This window comes from Chrysemys picta, chromosome 5 (assembly GCF_011386835.1).
Source record: "Chrysemys picta bellii isolate R12L10 chromosome 5, ASM1138683v2, whole genome shotgun sequence".
Taxonomy (NCBI): domain Eukaryota; kingdom Metazoa; phylum Chordata; order Testudines; family Emydidae; genus Chrysemys; species Chrysemys picta.
The window spans coordinates 68,515,781-68,539,085 of NC_088795.1; the positions used below are offsets into that span (position 1 = coordinate 68,515,781).

A 23,305-nucleotide genomic window follows, 5' to 3' on the forward strand; every position below is an offset into this window, starting at 1 on the left:
TGTATTAGGTGAATTGAAAAATGCTATTTTTACAGTGCAAATAGTTGTAATAAATAAATATAAAGTGAGCACTGTACACTTCGTATTCTGTGTTGTAATTGAAATGAATATATATTTGAAAATGTAGAAAACATCCAAAAAGATTTAAATAAATCTATTGTTTAACAGCACGATTAATCGCAATTAATTTTTTTTTTAAATCGCTTGACAGCCCTTGTCAACACTAACAAAAAAAGCAAACATCTTTCTGGGATGTATTAGCGGGAGTGTTATAAATAAGACACAATAGGCAATTCTTCTGCTCTGCTCTGTGTTGAGAAGGCCTCAGCTGGAGTATATGTTGGCCAGAGAGAACAAGAGCTGGTAGTCACAGGACAAAAATTGTGAGGAAGACCTAGGAAAAAGGTTGTTCAAGATGCTGAAGGATGATATGAAGAAAATTGGTGTCAACTTAGAATATGCGCTTGACAAGAATGCTTAGAGAAAAACAGAGCCACTAGTACCAATTGATGGGACAAGGCAAAGAAGACAATTGTGTAAGCGTGAGAGACATAGAAAGAAATCAAGAACACAACTTTCATGGTGCTTAGAATGAGTCGCTCTTTTGCTGTGTATCTCCTAATAGCCGTCACTATGTATCAGGTTATTCTAGCACTTCTGTCATAACCAGCTTTCCCCCCCCCATGTTCAACTTTCTGAATGTTCTTTTTTAATATCAGGAAATTAAATATCCAACTGTTAATGAAGTATTAAGGTTACGTGTTTTAAGACCGGGAATACAAAAGTTAAATGTTCTCAAAGAAATTAACTTTCTCACATCCATCTTTTCAATTCCCAGATTATTAAATATGTACCTAAATACTTAGTGTGATGTGGGAGAGTTAGTTACTATAAGAAGCTTATGAGTAACTAACTCACCCACACTGTAGCATATGCATTTAGGTACATATTTAGTCAGGCCTGTACTTAATGGACTCTTGAGCACAGATGAATTGGGAAAGGAGCTCAGGGAGGTGGTCTTGGACACAGCCAGGGACTACTCCTAGGGTTTGTTTTCTTTCCCCAAAGCCTTATCTGCCACTTTTTAGGAAGGGGCTGTAGGATAAGTGGAATATGGACACACATACTCATACCAATTGGCAAACATGCTGTACTGCTTTATGAACAATTTGCAAGCAGCGGACACAATGCTAGAAGAAAGAACGAGGAGTACTTGTGGCACCTTAGAGACTAGCACATTTATTTGACCATAAGCTTTTGTGGGCTAAAACCCACTTCATCAGATGCATGCAGTGGAAAATACAGTAGAAAGATATATATACACACAGAGGACATGAAAAAAATGGGTGTTGCCATACTAACTATAATGAGAGAAGAGAATATGCTAGAAGAGAGAATCGCAAATAGTTGAGTGATCACAAAGATGTATTCCTGTTTTGTGATCATTAGAAGATACTGTAGGGTACAGCCTGCACAGATCACACAACTGAGACTTTGTAACTTTGTCATACATGAACGATAATTTACATAAGGTGAACAAGCACATGTATACATAACAAGTACATCTTTGCCTTTTGCTTTATAACTCTCGCCCCTCATCCTTCCATCCGCCTCAGAGTAGGATTCTGTCCTGTCTTGATTGCCTCAAGTACCAGGTTTGCTGTGTAACCATGACACCAAAACCTACTACGTGGACACTACACAACATTCCATCATCATCAACTTCATCAAGATGACCTCTAAGTGGAGCTGAATTATCTGTACTCTCCAAGGGACTGAACTTCCCGCCACCAGAGAACCTGATCCTATACTAATGTGGAGAACTAAAAACTCTTTTGCCAATTCTGCCTCAAATAATTATTTCACAATAGAGATGACAACACCACCCACTTCCCCACTTAGAGTCATAAGAAAAAAGAATCATGTCACTGGATACCCCACAGCAGATGAAACCATGTACTTGATCTTATACTAACTGCTTAAGGAAAAATTGATTGTGAAATCTTTAACAAACATCACATCCATCACAATCTCTCCACTGCTGAGAGAACAGCTATACAGTCCCTGAAATCCAGCCACCAGATAGTGATCAAACCAGCAGACAAAGGGGTCACCATCAGTCCTTAACCATGATAACTACATCAGTGAAGCCAACCGACAACTGTCCGACACAACCTACTATAGAGAATTCAAAGAAGATCCCACACCACAATTCGTCCAATGATTTCAAGATGTCAGATCCTTCCCCAAACAACTCCAGAAGAATCTCTACTACGTTATTCCTCACGAACCTATCCCCGGGACCTTTTAAATGCTTCCCAAGCTACACCAACAAGGGAACCTAAGCAGACCCATCATATCTGGCCACAGCACTTAAGGAATATCAGGACTCATAGAAACCGTATTCAAACCACTCACCGCACACAGAGCCAGTTTCCTCCAGGACACAACTGACTTATTTTGGAAACTCTGCAACACTAACAATTTCCTTCAGAACACCATCAGTGCCATCATGGATATCGCCTCCCTATATACCAACATACCTCACAATGATAGAATCGCTGCCTGCCTCAAATATCTACAAGACAATGGACAACACTCAGGGATATCTACCCCAAACAAATTGCCAAACTCATCCATTTCATCCTCACCCATAACAATTTTACATTCAACAAACACTTTGTCCAAGCCATAGGAAGAGCCAGGGATGATAGAATGGCTCCCCAATACCTCAGCCTCTTCATGGGCCATGTTGAGGAAGAATTTTTGGAAAAAATATATATCAGGTAATTTGGTTCTGAGATGCATCAATTATATTTTTATCCTCTGGACAGAGGACCTAAACTGTCTTATAGATTTCCACTAGAACGTCAACCACCACTACTGATCCATCAAACTTTGTTGAGAACACTCCCATACATCAGAATCAGCTTCAACAATGCAACTCTACAGACAACTATGTACAAAAAAACCCCACGGATCACCACACTTACCTCCACAGATCCCAAACACACCAAGAAATCTTATCTATATCCAGGCACTAGGGTACCACAGAATACGCTCTGAGGAGGAAGTCCAGGATAAACACCTTAATGCACTTAAAACCAACTTTCACAACAAGGAGATTCCATCAGAGAAGTAGATTTCATCTACCGGAGAGAATCTGCTTCAGTAAAGGAAAACTAGATACCATATTGGAACCCATATGGGATATCATCAGATAGTTGCAACCCATATTTGATTGGGACCACATCCTGAAGGAAATATTTCACAAACTTCCACTTCTGGGCCTTCAAACAACCTGCCAACCTATCCAAGCTCATCATCAGAAGCAAGCTCCCGTCAGACCAGGACACACCAACTCAAATGACACCACACCCAGCTATAACAACAGATGCAAAACCTGTAGATGCATCTCCACTGCTAAGATGATCAATACCCCCCTCTCCCCCGCACACATACCTTTCAAAATCTATGGGTCCTGTCAATGCCTATCACAATAGGTAAAATGTCTCATCCAGTGCATCAAATGCCCCAACAACAGCTACTTGGGTGAAACTAGGCAATCACTATGTTTTGGAATTAACTCTCACGGAAAAATGATAAATGAGAAAAACACCCTATCACCTGTGGTCAACACTTTTTTCACAAAACAAGGAGGAAGACTCTCCTGTGCTTTCAGTGCTCCCAGTGCTGATGCTCAAGAAGCATAAATGAGAAAGAAGAAGCTGCCCAAGACTAGCGGCTGATCTACACTACCACTCGTCAATATAACTTACATTGTTCAGGGGTGTGAAAAAGCCACCCCCCGAGTGACGCAAGTTGCAGTGACCTAAGCACTGTCTACACTGGTGCTATGTCGGCAGGAGACACTCGTGGAGGTGGAGTAATTATGCCGATGGGAGAGCTCTCGCATCAGTGCAGCTGCGCCAATGTAGTGCTTGTAGTGTAAACTAGCCCTATGTCTATGCTACAGTGGCACAGCTTTGGTGCTGCAGCTGAGCCACTGTAGCTTAGATGCTTCCTACATGTGTGGAAGTGGTTTTCCTGTTGATGTAGGTAATCCACCTCTCTGGGGCAGTAGCTAGGTTGATGGAAGAATTCTTCTGTCAATCTAGCTGTGTCGAGAGTGGGGGTTAGGTTGGCCTAAATTTTAGGTATAGACCAGGCCTAAGGGAGTGAGGAACAGAATGGCTGGGGGATGCAGGCTTAGGGGGAATAGAAGGGAGAACAAGGATACACTGGGAAGCAAAAGGAGCAGAGAGGAATAGAAGCAGGGTTGGCAAGGTCAGAAAGGGGTTAGGATTGGGGAGAAAGGGGCAACATGGGTCTATAATCAGTCACTGTAACATGTTCCATTCAGAATCTGACCTAGAAGTCAGGATTCCTGAGTCTCAACATTCCTTTACTATCAGCAAATAGCTATGACACTGACTGGCAAAATGTGTGCTTCATCTCCTTCTAGCAGCTTGTCCACATAGACGTGGGGAAACTACGGCCCGCGGGCCACATCTGGCCCGCGGGACCATCCTGCCTCTCCCCGTCCCCTCTCCCGGCCGGGGAGCCTAGTCCCCTTCCCCTCCATTCCCGCAGCCACGCTGCTCCCGCTGGGCAGCGCTCTGGCCTGCCGCTCCGCTGGGCAGCTTGGAGAGCACAGCTGGCTCTGGCCGGGTGTCGCGGCTGTGAGCTCCTGCTGCTGGTAAGGGGGCAGGGAGCGGGGGGATTGGGTAAGGGAGCGGAGGGTCCTGGGGGGCAGTCAGGGAGGAGGAGGTGGTTGGATGGGGCGGAGGTTCTGGGGGGCCGGTCAGGGGATGGGGAACAGGGAGGGTTGGGAGTGGGAGTTCCGGGGGGGGGGGGGGCTGTCAGGGGGCAGGGAGCAGGCGGGGTTGGATAAGGGGGTGGGATCCTGGGGAGCTGTTAAGGGTTTTGTCATCTGCTCCTTCATTGATAACTAGTAAAGATTGTTTCTATAAATAGGTGGTGCAGTGTCAAGAGGATGCTGACATCATTACAGGACCAATCAATTATAGTTATGCAGCTCATTGAAGACAAAGGGTATTCAGGTATAGGGGAAGGCATAATTTGGCCATGACAAATTGGTAGTGATGCAGAAGGAAACATCCTCAATTAACTTTCATGTCCCAGGTTGAGTTTGCAGAAGTGGTGATTTAAAAAAAAAAAAAGAGAGAAAGAAATCTTCCATTTGTTTGTAAACTGATCACAGTTGCTCAGTGAGAAACAATAAACATGGAAATCAACAATGCCAGTTCTAGTTACTTTTCAAAGTAACACATTCACCATGCAGGGCTGCCCAGAGGGGGAGGGGAGGCGGCAAGTGGGGCAATTTGCCCCAGGCCCTGGGCCCCACAGGGGCCCCCTTGAGAATATAGTATTCTATAATATTGAAACTTTTTTTTATAGAAGGGGCCCCCGAAATTGCTTTGCCCGGGGCCCCCTGAATCCTCTGGGCGGCCCTGTCACCATGTTCTTTCTCATTCTCTGGAATTGGGCTTATGCTGTACACTTGATATGTCCTTAAATCACTGATTACATTTTTTCTTTTGGAAAAGTTGATTTACACCCTGGGGAATCATGTGCATATACTACCACAGTGTTTTGTATAATGAGATATCTATCAGAGAACTACTCTCACAGTGTTTTTGGTCACAGATTGGAATCCAAACGGTTTTTAATATGACTGCAGCAGCAGTTCCTACAGTTGTTCACTTTTCCTGGTGAGTTTCTCTAACCCATGAAGGATTTCAAAGATCACTTTACCTAATGGCAAGTTATTACTGCAGGTGCAGAATGTATCAATTCACATTTTTTTCAGAAAGCACTGCTTGGAGTGCAAGAACTTAGTTGCTCTATTTTAAAAAAAAAGTTGGCAAATGACGAAGCAATTTTAATATTTTATGTGTACATTGATTTATGTGTACAAATTCTTTCATAAATAGCAACGATGAAGATATAAGGATCTTTTGTGCTGAAATATGTTAATTTTTACTTCCTATGATTTAGGTTTGACTTGCCAAAAAACTCTCAGCTAAATATCTGGTACAGCATGTAATATTTTTAATTAACTGTTTGGCCAAATGTTCACTAAACCATACAGAATGTTTCAAGCTGTTACACTCTTATCTGCACTGATAGGGAGTTCTAACACACAAATAACATTCTGCTTTAAGTTTAGCAGTCTGGACAGTTTTGACTGGTGACATTGGTGAATCAGTCAGCTTTACATTTTAAGTTTACATAACTTCAGATATTTGAATTACCAAAATTGGCCAATGTCTTAGCACCTATGAAAGTGATCTTGCACCAATTTCCCTGTGCATTTCACCATGATCTAGTGTAAATGGAATCTGCTAGTGGTTTGGCAGATGTTAAGACTTGCTAAGTGTTATGCATGTTACTCACAACTGCTTTGTCATACCTGCTCACATATCAGGTAAAATATTCAGGTAATGACTCTCTTACCCCCCCACCCCCCCCCCGCCTCACTAAAACTAAAAATCTTTAGCCTAGGTGTAAAGGGCTTGGGAGCTAGGAGAAATGAGTTTTGATCTTCCATATGCCATTGACAGCTGTTAATATTTAGGAGCAATTCCAAATGCTTATATACTGGCCAAGCCCTCATTTCTATCTTGGGAGGCAGGCATTCACTTATTTGCCAAATAAGGTAACAGAGGCTGCACAAGATCACACCAGACAGTGCCGGAAATAAAACATGGGTTTCTGATGTGACAGACCCAAGTTTTAACACTTAGCCACTCTTCCTCTCAGAATAAAGGTGCCAAATCTGTGTTCTTGGTATTCTGTTGGTAACCACTGCTCTGATGACTAGACCACACTCTGGTCCCAGACCCAAGAATAGAACCCAGGAATCCTACTGTGATGCAAAACATTCCATTGCTATCTCTCAAATGGTTACCTATTAGCAAAAGTGTGTATAGTATATCCATTAGGGGCTGAGCCACATAGAAGATAAAACAGCTTACTTCTCTTATCTTTTGTTCCTTTAACTCAAGTGAAAGAAGTCTGTGATGTCTATTTGAAGGTCCTGGGTTCAAACCCTGTTGAAAATCCATGTGAGGGGAAGAAAAGGTTTGTGATCATGTAACTAAAAACTATCATCATGCATATGCAGAAGGGAGTCAAATTAAGGTTGCATAGGTAACCTCAATTCTGACATTTTCTAATTTAAGAGCTTGACTTAGCAATCTTAAACATTCCTTTATCATAATTATTTGTATGTAAAATATATGTCTGCGACCCCTTAAGTTGGGGTTGAATGCTTCAGGGCCTTACCAGTGAGCTACAAAATCTTTAACATTGAGGCCACCAATTTTGAATGCAGCCTAGCTATGAAGGGATTAAAAGATATTCCCATTTAATGGATATTTGATGACCCCTGTATGAGATAAGTTTGGGGGTTCAGTTCCAGCATTCTTAGACCAAATTAATCGTTATGCTTTGGACTATTTGGTAGCGGTCAAGCACTGAACGGGCCATGAGGACTGAACTATCCCTCTTGCCTGCAGATGAAGTCTGTCATCCCTGTTATCAGGGCTGAAGCATGCTGACAGAACGATGTTCCCTGCTGCCATCCTGAGATAAACAGGGGATTTCATTCACCACAGATGTCAGTCAAATGCCTTTTACCAGCATAAAATCCAAACAACTTTTAAAGATGAAATTTGTTAGATGCAAATAGCTCAAATTTGCCTGCAGTGTCATACATAGAGCTGCACAAAACTTGCCAGCTATGGATGCTCATAGAGAATTAGGCTGAGACCATTTAACTCTTTCACCTGTGAAACTGAACTTGGGGCCTGCAGAGCTAAAAGGCTAATATGTGATCCCAGTATGGCCATCTTTTTTCTTCATCACTAAAATGTCTTAGCACATTAGGCTATTTTAAATTAAGCCTAATAGTATTCTACTTATGAAGTCTCTTAAGTGTCAAGCCCTATTGGTGGTTGGTGTCTTGTTTCTCTTTCCCCACCCCTTTCCCAGTTATCTTCAGAAAGTCATTTAAGTTAAAATATTTTTAAAATATCCTTATCTGTCGGTAATGACAGTTTAGATGATTGAAACTGACTTAAAAAAATCTCACTTATCTCAGATTGTGCTCTTTATTCTTTGCGTCTCACTCAGCTTGAACAATGATGACTGCTCGCTGTCACTATCTCATTCTTTTACTCTAGTACTGTTACAGTGCTGTAATATTTGGGTTCTTGACACTGCAGAGAACTATTTACATTTATGCGGTCTTCTCTGACTCTTAAATTTCATTAAAAGGTTTTAATTTAACCCTAAGCCTCACTCCCCCCCTCAAAATCTAAATGTTGGTTCTGAACTGCCTGACATGGTCTCTTTTTAAACAGCTTGATTGTGTGCTCGGAGAGAATAAGAGTTGCACTGTATTTTGCTGTTGTACATATTTTATATGTTATACTTCCAGCAATCATCTGGGTACTTCTTGCGACATAGGTCTTGGTATTTTTGATGACAGCTTTGAGAATTTATATGGTGTGAAGGCATAACTTAATATGCCACATAGCTGGAGGAGAAACAGTGGCACACAATTCTAGAATTTATATGCATTTTAAGAAATGTCAGGCAACAGTAAATGATCTAAGTTTCCAGAGAACAAATCCTAGTGTATTTCGCATGGTATTCTACCCCTCACCTGTTATATATGGTTGCTTGTCATTGGATGGCGATGGTCTTCCAATAGGCAGATTTCCTTACAAATAGAAGCACAGTGAGTATCTTCTTTAAATGATCAAGGTTTATATCTTAATGTAACTACACTTTTGGAGGTTTGCAGCAAAATAAAAGTTTGTTGAGGGTAATTGTTCTTACTGATTCGCTAACAATTGGTCAAGGAGCAGGTGGGAATAGTTGATGCATTTTTTAAAATGTATATGGAGTTGTACATATTCTGACTGCATCCTTCTACAACCTGTACATTATTTTTGTCTAAAATTTTAAGTAGTCTGGGGCAGGAACTCTTTTTTTTGTGCCTGTTGACAGCACCTGATACATTGTAGGCACTGTTATATTAATTTAGATGAAATATGGGAGCCCAGAGAGTCAAACGTGTTAACGTAATCCAGTCACTGTCCAACATTAAACAGTGTTTGGTATATAGAGACATCAGTCTGCTTAGTACCTTGGCAAAAATAATTAAAAATCCTTTTAACCTTTCATAGAAGATACAGAAAAAGGAAAAGCAGTTGAGTTTGATGCGTAAAGTATTAAATAAAGCTTTTGTTTTAACAACATCTCTTGTTCCTTTTTCCTTTAGCTGGAGAGAGGTTTTAGAAGGGAAAAAAACCTTGTTTGACTGTCTTAGATGATAGCGTAACTCCTCACTTAGTCGTCCTGGTTAATTTAACGTTGTTTCGTGTTACGTTGCTGATCAATTAGAAAACATGCTCGTTTAAAGTTGTGCAATGCTCCCTTATAATGTTGTTTGGCAGCCGCCTGCTTTGTCCACTGCTTGCAGGAAGAGCAGCCCATTGCAGCTAGCTGGTGGGGGCTTGGAACCAGGGTGGACCAGCAGCCCCCATCAGCTCCCCGCTCCCCTAAGTTCCCTGTGCAGCAGCCGCCCAGAAGGCTACCAATTGCCAGCAGTTCAGCTGTCCCTCCCACCACTGTAATGTGCTGCTCCTGCCCTCTGCCTTGAAGCTGCTCTCGGGAGCCTCCTGCTTGCTGTGCAGGGAAGGTGGGGGTAGAGAGGGGCTAATGTCAGAGTGTCCCCCTCCGCCCTACTCCTGCCCCCCCACTTATCCCTTCTCCATATAGGACACGGCTCAGGACAGAGAGCGCTTGCTGGCCGCAGCTGCTGTCTCAACTTCCTGATTTTTTTTTTTTTAAAGGCAATGTACTTAAGAGTGGGGTCAGCATACTTAAAGGGGCAATGCGCATCTCACTCACACTCACACACAGTGTCTCTGTCTGCCATGCCGTCTCCCCTCCCTCCATTTATGCTGCCTTGTAGAGTTTGAGGCTACATTAACAACGATGTGTTAACCTTTGAGGGCTAAGCCGAATGCTAGTTCATCATTTAACAGTAAGGCATTCCCCAGGAAGTATTCCACCCTTTAACTTCACCACCTCAACCAAGCTACACAATCATCATTGCTGTGTACAGTATTAAATTGTTTGTTTAAAACTTATTGTGTGTGTGTGTGTGTGCATATATATATATATATATATATATATATATATAATTTTTTGTCTGGTGAAAAAAATTTCCCTGGAACCTAATCCCCTCCATTTACATTAATTCTTATGGGGAAATTGGATTTGCTTAACATGGTTTCGCTTAAAGTCGCATTTTTCAGGACCATAACTACAACGTTAAGCGAGGAGTTACTGTATCAACAATGGTAATAACCATCCTTTATGGGGAAAAGAGAAGAAGTTAGTTGAGGTGGGCTGCAGCTGTCATTGTGCTGTTATTAAAGTCCAGTCCCGTTTCCTAGAAGGCAAAACAATACGAACCCAGACATGGGGAAAGAAGAGAACAGAAAAGATAGAAAATGCAGTTTCTGTCTCTGGTGCTGACTCACTTACAGTCTCGCTGCTAGAAAAACGCAGGCACAGCACATGGTCTTAACAGCCGTTCTGAGACTTGGTAAACTTGTGCCAGCATTGGGCTGGTTAGGGCTTTACTTTTAGTTGCTTCTTTGCTCCTAGGCTTCCAGAATGTCATAAAATATGCAGTCTTGGCTGGCTAAACCAGACTTTTGTTAAACAGAAGGCAAAAGGAGAGAGATAAGGGGGGAAAAAAAGAGAAGGTGGGGGGAGAAAAGGACATAAGGGAGTGGGATTTACAAAGACTGACGTGCCAGGTGATGGTTGGGATTCAGCTGGAGCCAGTGGAGGTGGTGGTGTCATCTGGGTCCCTCTCTTGGTCCAGTCTGGTTAGGACATCTCTGAGGGTCACAAAGAGGAAAGCACAGTGGTGTCGCACTGGATCGCAGGGTTCCACGGGATAGCTGGGTTGGCAGCCATGATGGAGATGCTCACTCCTTCCCCTTCATTCAGTCATTCAGAAATACTGGAAAACAGACTTGCTGGCATGTAGAGCTATGGATATATTTGCTTGGAACTAATCCCAATAAACATTGCGCTGTCTGCACTTTGGACTTCTGGTCTTCTGCTTTCTGTCTGCGTGACAAGAACCTGTGTGTGTGTGTGTGTGTGTGTGTATGGGGGGGGGGGGGAAGCCCTCTAACAGCTATGATGGAGCAAACTGGAACAACTTCTGTACAGAAAATGGTGTCTTTGAAATCTACTAGAATTCTATGAGCATATTGTTGAAATAGTGGATAAAAGAGAACCATCTGAAGGAGAATATTTCAATGAAGCTTTTGTCACAGTCTCTCATAAGTTGTCATGGGGTCAGAAGTAAAGTATTATCATAGATCAAAAATTGACTAAAACGGAAGAGGGCATAGGAATAAATGGTCATTTTCACCATAGCAAAAGGATGTCGTGCCAGGAGATTTCAAAGTAGGACTACTTTTTAATATATTACATTTGAAAAAGGGTGTGCCCATGGGGTGGTAACATTTGCCAATGACAAAATTATTTAGGTTAGTCAAAAGAGAAAATGGAGGAACTTCAGAAGCACCTCCTAAAGCAAGGTGTACGGGCAACAGGATGGCAGATAAAATTCAATATTGAGAAATGCAAGATGATGACTGTTGAAAGCAATAATCTGAATTATTTGGAGGTGTATTGCTGGGTTCTGCAACACCTTGTCACCACTAAGGAATAAAGCCTGGGTGTCATTGCAGATACCTCAGTGAAAACCTCTGCTCAATGTGCAGTGGTGGTTTAAAAAAAAAAAAAAGTAAAAAAATGTGGTCTAGAAAACACTAACTTTTATTGAGTAAATTGGTGTTATGCCCTCACTTGGAATATTGAAAAATAAATTAATGGAGATATCCCATCTCCTAGAACTGGAAGGGACCTTGAAAGGTCATCGAATCCAGCCCCCTGCCTTCACTAGCAGGACCAAGTACTGATTTTGCCCCAGATCCCCAAGTGGCCCCCTCAAGGATTGACCTTTCAACCCTGGGTTTAGCAGGCCAATGCTCAAACCACTGAGCTATCCCTCCCCCTGTGTGGTAAACTGATCACAAATAAAGTATAGCAGGTTCATAGATTGGTGATTAAAATAATTAGAGGCATGGAACGACTTCAAAATAAAGAGAGATTAAAGATGAGTACCTTTTTAAATTAGAGAGTAGATGAGTAAGAATGGACTTGATTGATGCAAAATATCTAATATATGTCTAGTATTGAAAAGGTGAACTGAGGGCTCCTATTTACCCTCTCTGGATATGAGAATATTTCATTCAACAAAAGAGAGAGGCAACCAATTAAAAGCTTGACTTTTTTTTTAAACAATGTATGATTAACCTGTGAAATTTATTGCTGCAAGATATTCAGTTCAAGAGCTGCTTGGGATTCAAAACTGTAGTAAACATATGGATAATGACCCCATTTATTGTTACGTTAGGTAGAATGAAAACTCTTATAGAAGTATTATGAGCCCTCATGCTTCAAGGCCAAGCTCTAGCAGATGGTTTAGGAAAAAAAACTTCTCCAATGGGCAGGCTTTGGAGTTGCATGCATCTTCCTTTTAAGCATGTCATACAGGATACTGGATTAAGTGGACCATTGGTCTAATTGGGTATGGTTATTTGTATGTTGTTGTCTAGTAACATCTTGTTGTAATGGCTTTATTGAGACTAATTAAGAAGCATTGAATTCCTACAGTCAGATGTCAGCCACCTAGCAGTGATTTAAAAGGTGGGTGTAAGTGGAATAGTGGGTAAAAAGAAGCTCCAGATCACATGAAATGGTGCTTTCCCCAAAAATGCATCATCAAGAAGCTTTCCTCTCAGCAGAACGATGCTCCACCAGGCAATTTACCAGGGTGGAACAGCTTTGATTGTATTGTCAGATGAAAGGCAAATTTTAGCCATTTTTTAAGAATCTTTTACTGAAACTAAAATTATAGAATAGCTTGCAGAATCTTTTTATAACTGTCCTGCTATTTGTATGACAGTAATGCCTAAAGGCCCCAACGAAGATTGGGACGCTATTGGGCTATGTGCTGTACCAGCACTAGTGAGAGTGTGTCCCTGCCCCCAAAGAATCATCAATCTAAATCGGGGTGGGCAAACTTTTTGGGTCAAGGGCCACATCTGGGTGGGGAAATTGTATGCATGGCTGGGTCAGGGGGTTGGGGTGTGGAAGGGGGTGCGGTGTGCAGGAAGTGGCTCAAGGCAAGGGATTGGGGCAGAGGAGGGGTGTGGGGTGTATGGGGGAACTCAGGGAAGGGAGTTGGGGTGCAGGGCGGGGGTGCAGGGCAGGGGTGCAGGAGGGGTACGGACTGCGGAAGGGGGTTCAGGGCAGGGGGTTGGCGTGCAGGAGGGGTGCAGGATGTACAAGGGGGCTCAGGGCAGGGAGTTGGGGTACAGGGTACAGCGGGGGCTCGGGACAGGGGGTTGGAGTGCGGGGTGCAGGAGAGGGCTCAGGGAAGGGAGTTGGGGTGTAGGAGGGGTGTGAGTGTATGAAGGGGCTCAGGGCAGGGAGTTGGGGGGCGGGGTGCAGGCAGGGGGCTTAGGGCAGGGAGTTGGGGGGGCGGGGTGCAGGCGGGGTTTGGGCTCCAGCCCGGCGCCGCTTACCTAAAGCGGCTCCAGGGTGGCAGCGGTGCGCACCAGGGCGGCAGCGGTGCGCACCAGAGCCAGGGCAGGCCTCTGGCCCCATGCCACTCCAGGAAGCGCTGCAGCCCCTGGGGGAGGGGAGCCTCCCATGAAACTCCCATTGGCTGGGGTTCCCTGTTCCCGGCCAATGGGAGCTGCAATGGGCAGTGCCTGGAGACAAGGGCAACGCACTGAGCCCTCTGCCCCCCTGCCTGGGGGCTGCAGGGAAGTGGTGCCAGCTGCTTCTGAGAGTGGTGCGGGGCCCGCGGGGCCACAGGGGGCAATCCCGCGGGCCGGGTCCAAAGCCCTGAGGTGTTGGATCTGGCCTGCGGGCCGCAGTTTTCCCACCCCTAATCTAAATAGACCACCCAGACAGAAGGTGAGAGGGGAGACAAGAGAGACAGAGGTCAAGTGACTTGCCCACACAGCAAATCCTGTAGTAGAGTCAGGAATACCAACAAAAGTTTGACTCCCAGTCCAGTGCCCTCTCCACTAGACATGCCACCTTCCTGTTACCCAGTTGCTGTTTACTCGTACAAGATGTCTTCTTCAACAGTATCTGGGTAATTTGCTTCCTCAACTAAATTCCCCCATTGTTCAGGTGGTCTTCAGTCTTAAGATATTACTAGAATCATCCTATTTTCAAGTTGCTTTGTAGGCAGAAATGCCCCATACCTGTGGCTGGCTGAAAGATTGTCCTTTCATCTCATCTATGAACCTTGCCCTGGGCATCCATACCTTTTAATCTCATTCTTGGCAATAATTCTACGTGGGGCCAGTCTTGAAGGGCCACCCTTAGAAGATTTCAAATACATAATGTGTTTTCCTGTCTTCTGTGTCCAGACCAGTGAGTGCATATTAAAACTCTTTCTCACTATGCACTGACTGTCCAATTCCAGGTGAAATTCAAGGTGCTTTGTTAGAATGGTAAACTTACATTTACATAAGAGAACATGTATTGTTCTCTGACCCACCTTACCACATGTATTAATCAACAATGCTTATCTGTGCCAAGGATGAAGCTCACAGGAATCAGAGGAAATCCCTTCTCCATAGTGGTCACTACCTTTGAAAATGTATTATAATAACCTTACTCTACTTTAAATTTTCATTTACTTATGAGAATTTTCAAAGGCACAAATCCTTTGAAAATCCCAGCCTTGGTTATCGGATTGTTGTAACAATACCTTGATTTTTTAAACAACCCTTTACTGTCAGTGAAGTGCCATTAAAAATAAACCTTTTTCCAAAAATTTTGCAAGGAAATGTCTCCTAGAAGAATTTAGACACAATCCACTGCAGATTAGATGAATGATAGCTAAAAACTTTTGTGGATGAAATGTAAAATATTGGTCTTAGCTTTGTGTGCTGTGGTTATCAACATGTATTTTTATCCTGCTCAGATGTCATCCACCCACTATTACAGATGTTGATCTTGACTCATTCTTTTTGCATTGAAAGACAAGCATCATACACGCAAAGTATTTTAGCTTTAAGCACTTCTACTACCCTGCTATTTGGGCTGTGTATTACTATAAAAATGGGAGATTTAGCTGATTCATCCACCTGTGGGTGTGGTGGGGGAGAAATGTACATCAGCTAGAGCTGGTGCTATACTCTGCTGTCTGAATTAAGCATGCCTTGTGTTTTCAGTCCAGACTTTGGGGTTTTCTGGCTATAGTGGATGCTTTTTTACTTAAAGGCTTACAGCAAATACTCAATTATAATAGTGAAACAAGTTTTGTTAATTACAACCAAGTCTGCCTACACTATAAAAATAACCATGTTTGAAACATGCTTTAAGACATGGTTGTGGACTTGCAGTGTTGTGTTGGCTTTTTGCCCAAATGGAAAAAATAGAGCTATTTTTTTCCTGTGATGAGTTGCAAATCATTTGGCCTCTCAAATTTTAAATTCTTAAAAAACAAACTTCCATCATGTTATCAGTAGTGAAATGTGTTGATTTGTATTTGAAACTATCCCTTAACCTTTGTCTGTCCTTACACTGTGAGGTCCTTGGGGCAAGGACTACTGTTCTTGAACATCTGAGAAGCACCTAACACAGTGTAGGTGCTATCATAAACAGATGATAAACATTTTAGCTGCTTTGTCAGATTTTCTAGCCCTTAGAAAGGATTATAATTAGCAATGCATAAAAATATGATGTTAGCAATAAGTGTTAATATAATCAACCCCAGTTGGGCCATTAGATGGGTTTGAAACTAGGACCTTCAGCACTGAAAGCATGAGCTTCTAAGGCCTTGGCTACACTTACCAGCTAGTTCGACGGCTGGAAATCGAAGTTCTGGGTTCGACTTATCGCGTCTAGTCTGGACGCGATAAGTCGAACCCGGAAGTGCTTGCCGTCGACTGCGGTACTCCAGCTCGGCGAGAGGAGTACCGCGGAGTCGACGGGGGAGCCTGCCTGCCCAGTGTGGACCAAGGTAAGTTCGAATTAAGGTACTTCGACTTCAGCTACGTTATTCACGTAGCTGAAGTTGCGTACCTTAGTTCGAATTAGGGGGGTAGTGTAGACCAAGCCTAAATGACTAAACCCATGAGATGGAAGCCTCAATTGATTCAGAGACCTCTAACATGGGACAGCGTCTAGAGAAGGATAGAGATACATATTATTAGTGTGGCTTACGCTAGCACCCTTTTGGTCTGAACTATATTTTTAGCCCTTAGGGGAAGGTGAATTTCCCACAGCATTGAAATTTTTAGCATTTTTTTGTATTTATAGGATTGATTTAATGGAACCGTTATAATCCTGGTTGGAGAAACCCTGGTAGCTCCATTCAGACTGTGAATTTAATCTTAAATCTTAAATCACCCTGTTGTTCCTAAGGAATTTCAGGGGCTTTTTACAATATTTTGTAATCTTTCAAGTATTGCAGTACAGTATGAACGAGAACTCTAAACTCTTGCTTTGGGTGACCTACAATGGACTGTTAATGTTACACAAATGTATTTTAGGAAATAACTAAAAGGCAAGTATCTACACTCACTGCTTTCCTTAATACCATGATGGCTTCTAGTTTCCAGTTTAGTCAGATAGTCCAAGTCCTCGCCATCTTGATGTTTATTACAGCATTTCATATGGTTGTAATTATCTTTTATTTTGGTATTTTGCTGAATGCTTATTCACATCTGAAACAATAATACGTTGTGAACACTGTGGCTGCTGTATAGCAAAACTGTTGGGAAATAAGGGGCTGTACATCACTGTAGTGCGAATTAGAGGGTTGTGAAATGTAGAGCGATGGAACATGTTGTACTCTAACTGTCCCATGTGGATGACGCACACTGAAAGGTATCTAGTGCGCATTAAAGGGCGTCAGATAGACAAGCTCTAGAGCTGTATTTTGTTCCGTTATCTGAGACTTTCACGGATTGCACTTCATAAGGCTGTTGTCCATTTTGAATTGCATAAGGCTCATGAAGCTTCAGGATACATTTGTAGTGTTAAGGGCTACTGTCCAATTGCCATTAAATCAGTGAAAGCAGTATGACTTAGACACCAGTCAACCCTATAAACGTGTCCTTTAGCTCACATGTTCTAACCTTTGTGCTCCTTGCACAGCTCTAAATCCAAAGCTGCATTTTCATACATGTATTTTTAAAACCACACCAGTGCATCCAGCACACGGGTTGTACCCTGAAAATGTTCAATAAAGATGTCAGGACAAATTATCAGACATAAATGCTGAAAGAGATGAACTGCAAAGTTTGTAACACTTATATTATTCCCATAGATGTAGTTCTTTAAGTGCTTTGTAATGTTTGCATAAATATACTTGGCAGCAGTGTAATTTAACTGCAATATCAAAATGTGAATGTGCCTTTAGCCCCCATTTCACTAAATGTTAAGTTTTAGTACAGGTTTCTCCAGATTTGGATTAAAAACTCAGGTTAAATTGGAGCTAGTTTAAGTGTATTCGCTAACCCTGGCCTAACCTTAACTACTTCTCGTAATCTGGACAAAACCTTCCTGGTCTTAGTGCAGCTCTTTTCTTCTCTTCATATGTCAGAAATATGAACCTATATTTCAGGTTTAGTGTAAAAAAAAAAAAAAAAGGTAGTTTTCTGAACTTGTGACTATTTAACCATTGAAAGTACAGAGTTTGAATATTTTAAGAATTAGATTTTGTAGGCTTTTTTGTGCATTAACATTACTTGTCCACTGTTCTGTGTAGTGGGTCTCATTTTAACAGTACATGAATGCTGTGGTACTTCAAACTCAGAAGGTTTTCCTTTGAAATTCAAGATCAGACCAAACAGTTATTTTTACATAGGAAGAAAATTTCTGGCAAAAAAGTCACTTCTGTTTTGTTACTCACTATGCTATTAATCCCATCATTTCTAACTCTTTGCTACCAGCTGGGAAACACATGTGGCTCTTGGAGGTTAAGATGTTAAACACATATCTAAAGCTTGAGAACATTTAGCCAGCCTAGTGAGGTCAAAAGATCAAAATTCCTCCTAAATAGCTTTTCAGGTGAAGACTGGAGTCAGTGGGAAAATTCTGTATTGATTCATTGTTCAGATGTGGTGCAATCAACTATTCATACAAAAACTAATCAGTTAATCTGAATTCTATCTGGAGTCATGTCTTTCTTAAGAGTGAATGATATCTCACTAGCCACAGTATTGTCATCATGAGTATCTCTTCATCTGAGACTGCTAGGCATGTGACCCTGTATGTAGGGCTCTCCTGTTTTGGACTGTGGAGCATTGGGACTCCTATAAGATAACTCATCTTATTTAGTCTTTCACCAGTGTTGCTGATTCAGACTTGTCTCCTGCACATGGCGATAAAAGGAAGGATGTCATGTTTGTATTTTTTAGGCACTTACCATGCTATTCATTTGTCAGTATTTTAAAAGTAAATAAGAAGCCTAGCTTTGACTATATTATTTTAAGGTCTCTGTTTTGTATGTAAGGCACTTTTAAACGTGTCTTAAGCAAAAGAACTGGGCAGGTAAAGTGTGCCAAGAAATGGGAGGAATTTAAGTTGTGAAAACAATAGAATCTTGTTCCCAATCCCTATTGCATTTCACTTTGTCATCTTCCGTGTGAGAGGCTGTCCAAATGGCCCCAAAAAAATCATTACCGATCCTAAGTTTGTGTCCGCTTCCCAAGTATATTTGAGAAAACTTTCATATCACAGGAAAGCAAACATTCATTTTGATTGGCTTCATAGATTCTAAGCCTAAGAACTTCCCTGCTACCTCCAGCATTCTGATATCTGTATTTAAAGCAACTGCTTTCAGACCACAGAGTAATACTATTAGTACACTGGTTTGATAAATTTTCACTTTATTACCAAACACAATGTTTTTCAGTCTATAATTTCATCAGTTTCTGTGCAATGCTTGTAAAAGCACGTCGCCTTTTAACCTCATTCTTGAGGGAAAGAGCGGCACTGATCAAGATACACATAAGATTGTATTTGTTCTGTGGTTTCACTGCTGCATTTCAACATTTTATCTATTATCTCTTTTCCAAGACTCAACTGCTGTTGACTTGGCATTTATTTTAAGTCCAAGTTGACTACACAATTTTTCAAGGTAGTGAAGAGTATCATTAATTCAGATAAGTCTCCAGTTGTATATCATCTGCATAAGTTAAAGAGCTTAACTGTAGATCATCCAATATCATGCCCTCAAACTCATCTACAATCCTTAACTTCAATATAAGAACATGATGAAAAGTAACAGTAATTCCATGCCCCCTTGTCCTACACCAGACTTTGACTTGAACAGTTGCTTAATTTTCCACTAATTCTTACAGCACTACAGGGGTCTTGGTACATAGCATAACTGCAATTATGAAAGTTATCTGGAACTCCATATGATTTTACTGCTTTCCGTAATGCTTCCCTCCAAACTGAAAGAGCAGGGGTGGGCAAACTTTTTGGCCTGAAGGCCACGTTGAGGAATAGAAATTGTATGGTGGGCCATGAATGCTCACAAAATTGGGGTTGGGGTGCAGGAGAGGGTAAGGGCTCTAGGGGTGTGTCTGCGGATGAGGAGTTTGGGTGTAGGGGGTACTCTGGGCTGGGACAGAGGGGTTTGGAGGGCAGGAGGGGGATCAGGGCTGGGGCAGGGGTGTGGAAAGGGGTGCAGGTTCCGGCTTGGGGTGTAGGCTCTACAGTGGGGATGGAGATGAGAGGTTTGGAGTGCAGGAGGGTGCTCTGGGATGGGATCAAGGGGCTTGGAGAGTGGGAAGGGGATCTGGGCTGGGGCAGGGTGTTGGGGAATTGGGAAAGGCTCAGGGGTGCAGGCTCTGAGCGGCGCTTACCTCAAGTGGCTCCCGGAAGCAGTGGCACGTCCCTTCTCTGGCTTCTACCCGGAGGCGCAGCCAGGTGGCTCTGCATGCTGCCCCATCGACAGGCATCGCCCCTGTAGCTCCCATTGGAGTGCTTAGGAGCTGGAGCAGGGCCATACTGCGGCTTCCGGGAGTGGCCCCCGACCCTATGCCCTAGCTGGAGCGGGGCCGAGCCACGAGGTGTGGCCCCGACCCAGCACCCTGGCCAGAGCGGGGCTGCGCCCTGTGGTGCGGCCTCTGACCCAGCACCCCGGACGGAGTGCCAGAGCGGGGCTGTGCCACATGGTGCAGCCCCCAACTCAGCGCCGCGCCAGAGTGCAGAAAGCCCCAGATGCTACTCCCCAGTGGGAGCTCCCAGGCCATCTTAAAACAGCTCGCGGGCTTTGCCCACCCCTGCGCTAGAGTAAGGCAAACAATACAGTGGTGACTGAGTGCTCTAGTTGAATTCTCAGATGCCAGTATTGTATGCAGGACGGTGGAGAGCACAATGTAAGACAGGACTCAAATCATACAGTGCTTTTTTTAAAGTTAAACCTTTCTTTACACCTGAAAACTAATTGGTAGCCAGTGCAACCCATGGAGCATTGTTACATATTTTGGCCCCGTATGATATGGCAGTTCAGGAGAAAGTATCGTAGTGCACAGAAATTTCCCAAATCTTTCAGTCTGCAAAGACAGATCCATTTTTAAGGTCTTCTCTCGCCCCCTTCCTATACATGACTAGTGTTTGGGTTGTGGCAGAGCAACATCTCTGGTGATAGTCCTTCAGGACTCAAATGGAGAGACAATATTGAAGTATTATATGTGGGGCTGGTTGCAGCACCTAGTGTTAAGGTTGCCAGACACTTTCCATTGTAAGACCCTGCTTTCAGTTGCTTAAAGTTTTGCCAAACTTCAGCTGTTTTTGCTGAATTTTTCCATGGCAGGTATATGACTCGGGCTGCATTTTTCTGGAAAGTTTCGCCCAAAACTGTTCAGCCACTTCTAAGAATGAGGCTAGGAAAAAACAATGTTTTAAAAAAAGTCACCAGAATTACTTTTAAAGCTCTATCTCACCCATGTTTTGTAGTCAAGGCTTAAAACTTGGTGGGGAGACAGTGGCCTTCTGTCAGGGCTGAGCCTTTTGCTGTCCCTATGAAGATCCAGCCAAGCTTGGCAAAGTTATAAGCCTTAGAAAAAATCAATTTGCATGTGTTCAGTAGAGACTTGCTAGAGTGTAACAGCTAAAATCTCCAAAGGTTGTGTCCTTGCTGAGCATGCTCAAGCTTGTCTCAGCTCCTAGTGCTGGCCAGACTACATGCGCCATCCCTACAGAGCATCTGAGCATATTCCATCCCCCTCACACCTCTTGCATGTAACAGGATTGCACATGTGCCATTCCTGCAAAGTGACTAAGCATGCTCCCTTCAGCCCAGGATTACAGGGGCAAAGCCAGACTTTCCCTGTAACGGCTGCTCTGAGCCAGGGTGGGGCCAGCACTGAAACTGAGAGCAGGGAGCCTCTCTTCTGTGTTTTTGATAACCTCCCTACTGATATCCATGGTAGTGTGGGAGGAAGCCATCTGATTCAAATGCAGAGGGAACAAGTCATACCTAGGGCACTTTTGGGAAAGGCTGGAGGAGTATATTGGCACAAGGAGATTGGGATTGTCTGGAAGCCAGGGAGTGGAGAGGGTAGTGATAGGAGCCATTGGTTTGGGTGGGGGGAGAGGGGGACTGAAAACATAGAAAGAGCTGGGCGAGGGGAAGACTGAGGTAGGCAGGGCAAGGAAATTGGGACTGGGTGCCTGTGGGTTGGGAAATGGGGAGGCAGAAGTGAGGGTAAGGGGACACAGATCTGGTAAGGAGCCGTAGTGGGGAGAGAACAAAGACTGGCTGGTCAAAGCCTGGCACTAAGACAGGGGAGCCAAGAGCACTGAGATTGGATGAGAATCTCAGGAAGGGAGACTGGGGCTAGAGCTAGTGAGGTTGGGGAAAGTGGGCAGGGAGGAGAGTTAGTGGAGGTTTGGCAGGGTGGAGAGAGATTGGGGAGTTGCGGAGCGGAATTTGGAAGTGGGGGAGACTAGGATTTATTGGGCAGTGAGTGGAGAGTGTGACTGACTAGTTGAGGAGATTGGGCCTGGGATGAGGAGTCAGTGGTGGCCCTGAAATTAGGGCTGGGGCCATTGAACAGGTTGGAGGGGATGGGGGAGAAGGTGTCAAGCTTGGAGAGAGAATGGCAGAAAAGAGGAGTCTATGCCCATTTGAGTATGCTCCCCTCCAGAGCCTGTAATGGAACCCAAGATCTGAGTCTCACTATTTTTCTTCTGTCAGCATATATCTGTGAAACCCACTGGGAAAGTGTCCTTTTCTCCCTCTAATGCTGGTCCAAATAGCACTAACTTACTACTGCTAACTGTTAGTCCATTAGCTTAAGTGGCAGAGGACTGTGGCATGGATTTAAAGTTTCCAATCCTGCTGATGATTTAGGTAGATGTCAATGTGATGCCACATGATGCAATTTTCTATTTACTAAGTTAGCTTTTTAAATTAGGAAATTGCACACATGAAATACATTAAAAGAACAATATTAATGTTGCAAAGTTAAGCACTCTAAAGTTACGAAATGCTAAAATTAAGGTTGTCCAATCTGAATTCAGCCCCCTGGTGCATATGTATTTAGGATATAGCTTTAATGAGATGATCACATACTATTTTTTTCTTCAGAACTCCTGCTTCATTCAATGTTTTGTTTTGTCTTCATTGTTCAATGTGTGGCCCCAGGTCTTAATTACTGTATGCTATTGAAACCTTGCTTTGAAGACAGAATTATTCATTTCCTCATGGGTATTTTTATGATGTTCATCACTATAGTGTCCGAGTGCTTCGCAAACACTAATGAAATTATTTTCACAACATTTCTGAAATTAGAAGGCAGTATTATCCCCATTTTACAGATGGGGAACTGAGTCATGGAGACATTAAGGTCAAAAGTATCAACTAATTTTAGGTGCCCAATTTGAGATGCCTAGAAACTGATTTTTCAGAATACTTAATATTATATAGCACTTCATACATTTAAAGCACAGCTCCCATTGACTTCAGTTGCAGCTGTGAGTGCTCAGCTCTTCAGCATGTCAAACTTCAGGGTCTCAAGTTTGGTACCCAGAAAATGAGGAACATGTAATTAGTGACCACCTGTGGAAAGTTGGGTTTAAGAGACTTGCCCAGTATCACACAGCAACTCCAGGGCACAGG

At 43.0% G+C, this 23,305-nt stretch overlaps 1 protein-coding gene across 6 annotated transcripts in view; it reads left to right on the forward strand.

The window, feature by feature from the left end:
* KLHL2 (kelch like family member 2) overlaps window positions 1-23,305 on the forward strand; it is a 122,184-nt gene that overhangs the window by 33,559 nt on the left and 65,320 nt on the right. The window contains exon 1 of one of the 6 annotated variants that reach the window (XM_065596518.1): window positions 7,032-7,107. The exons of 4 other annotated variants lie outside the window; for them this stretch is intronic. The gene's annotated coding sequence lies outside the window, so the exon portion shown is untranslated. Of the gene's footprint in view, window positions 1-7,031; window positions 7,108-7,181; window positions 7,646-23,305 lie in introns of those variants that run through there. One more of the 6 variants, XM_065596519.1, reaches the window with a different exon arrangement.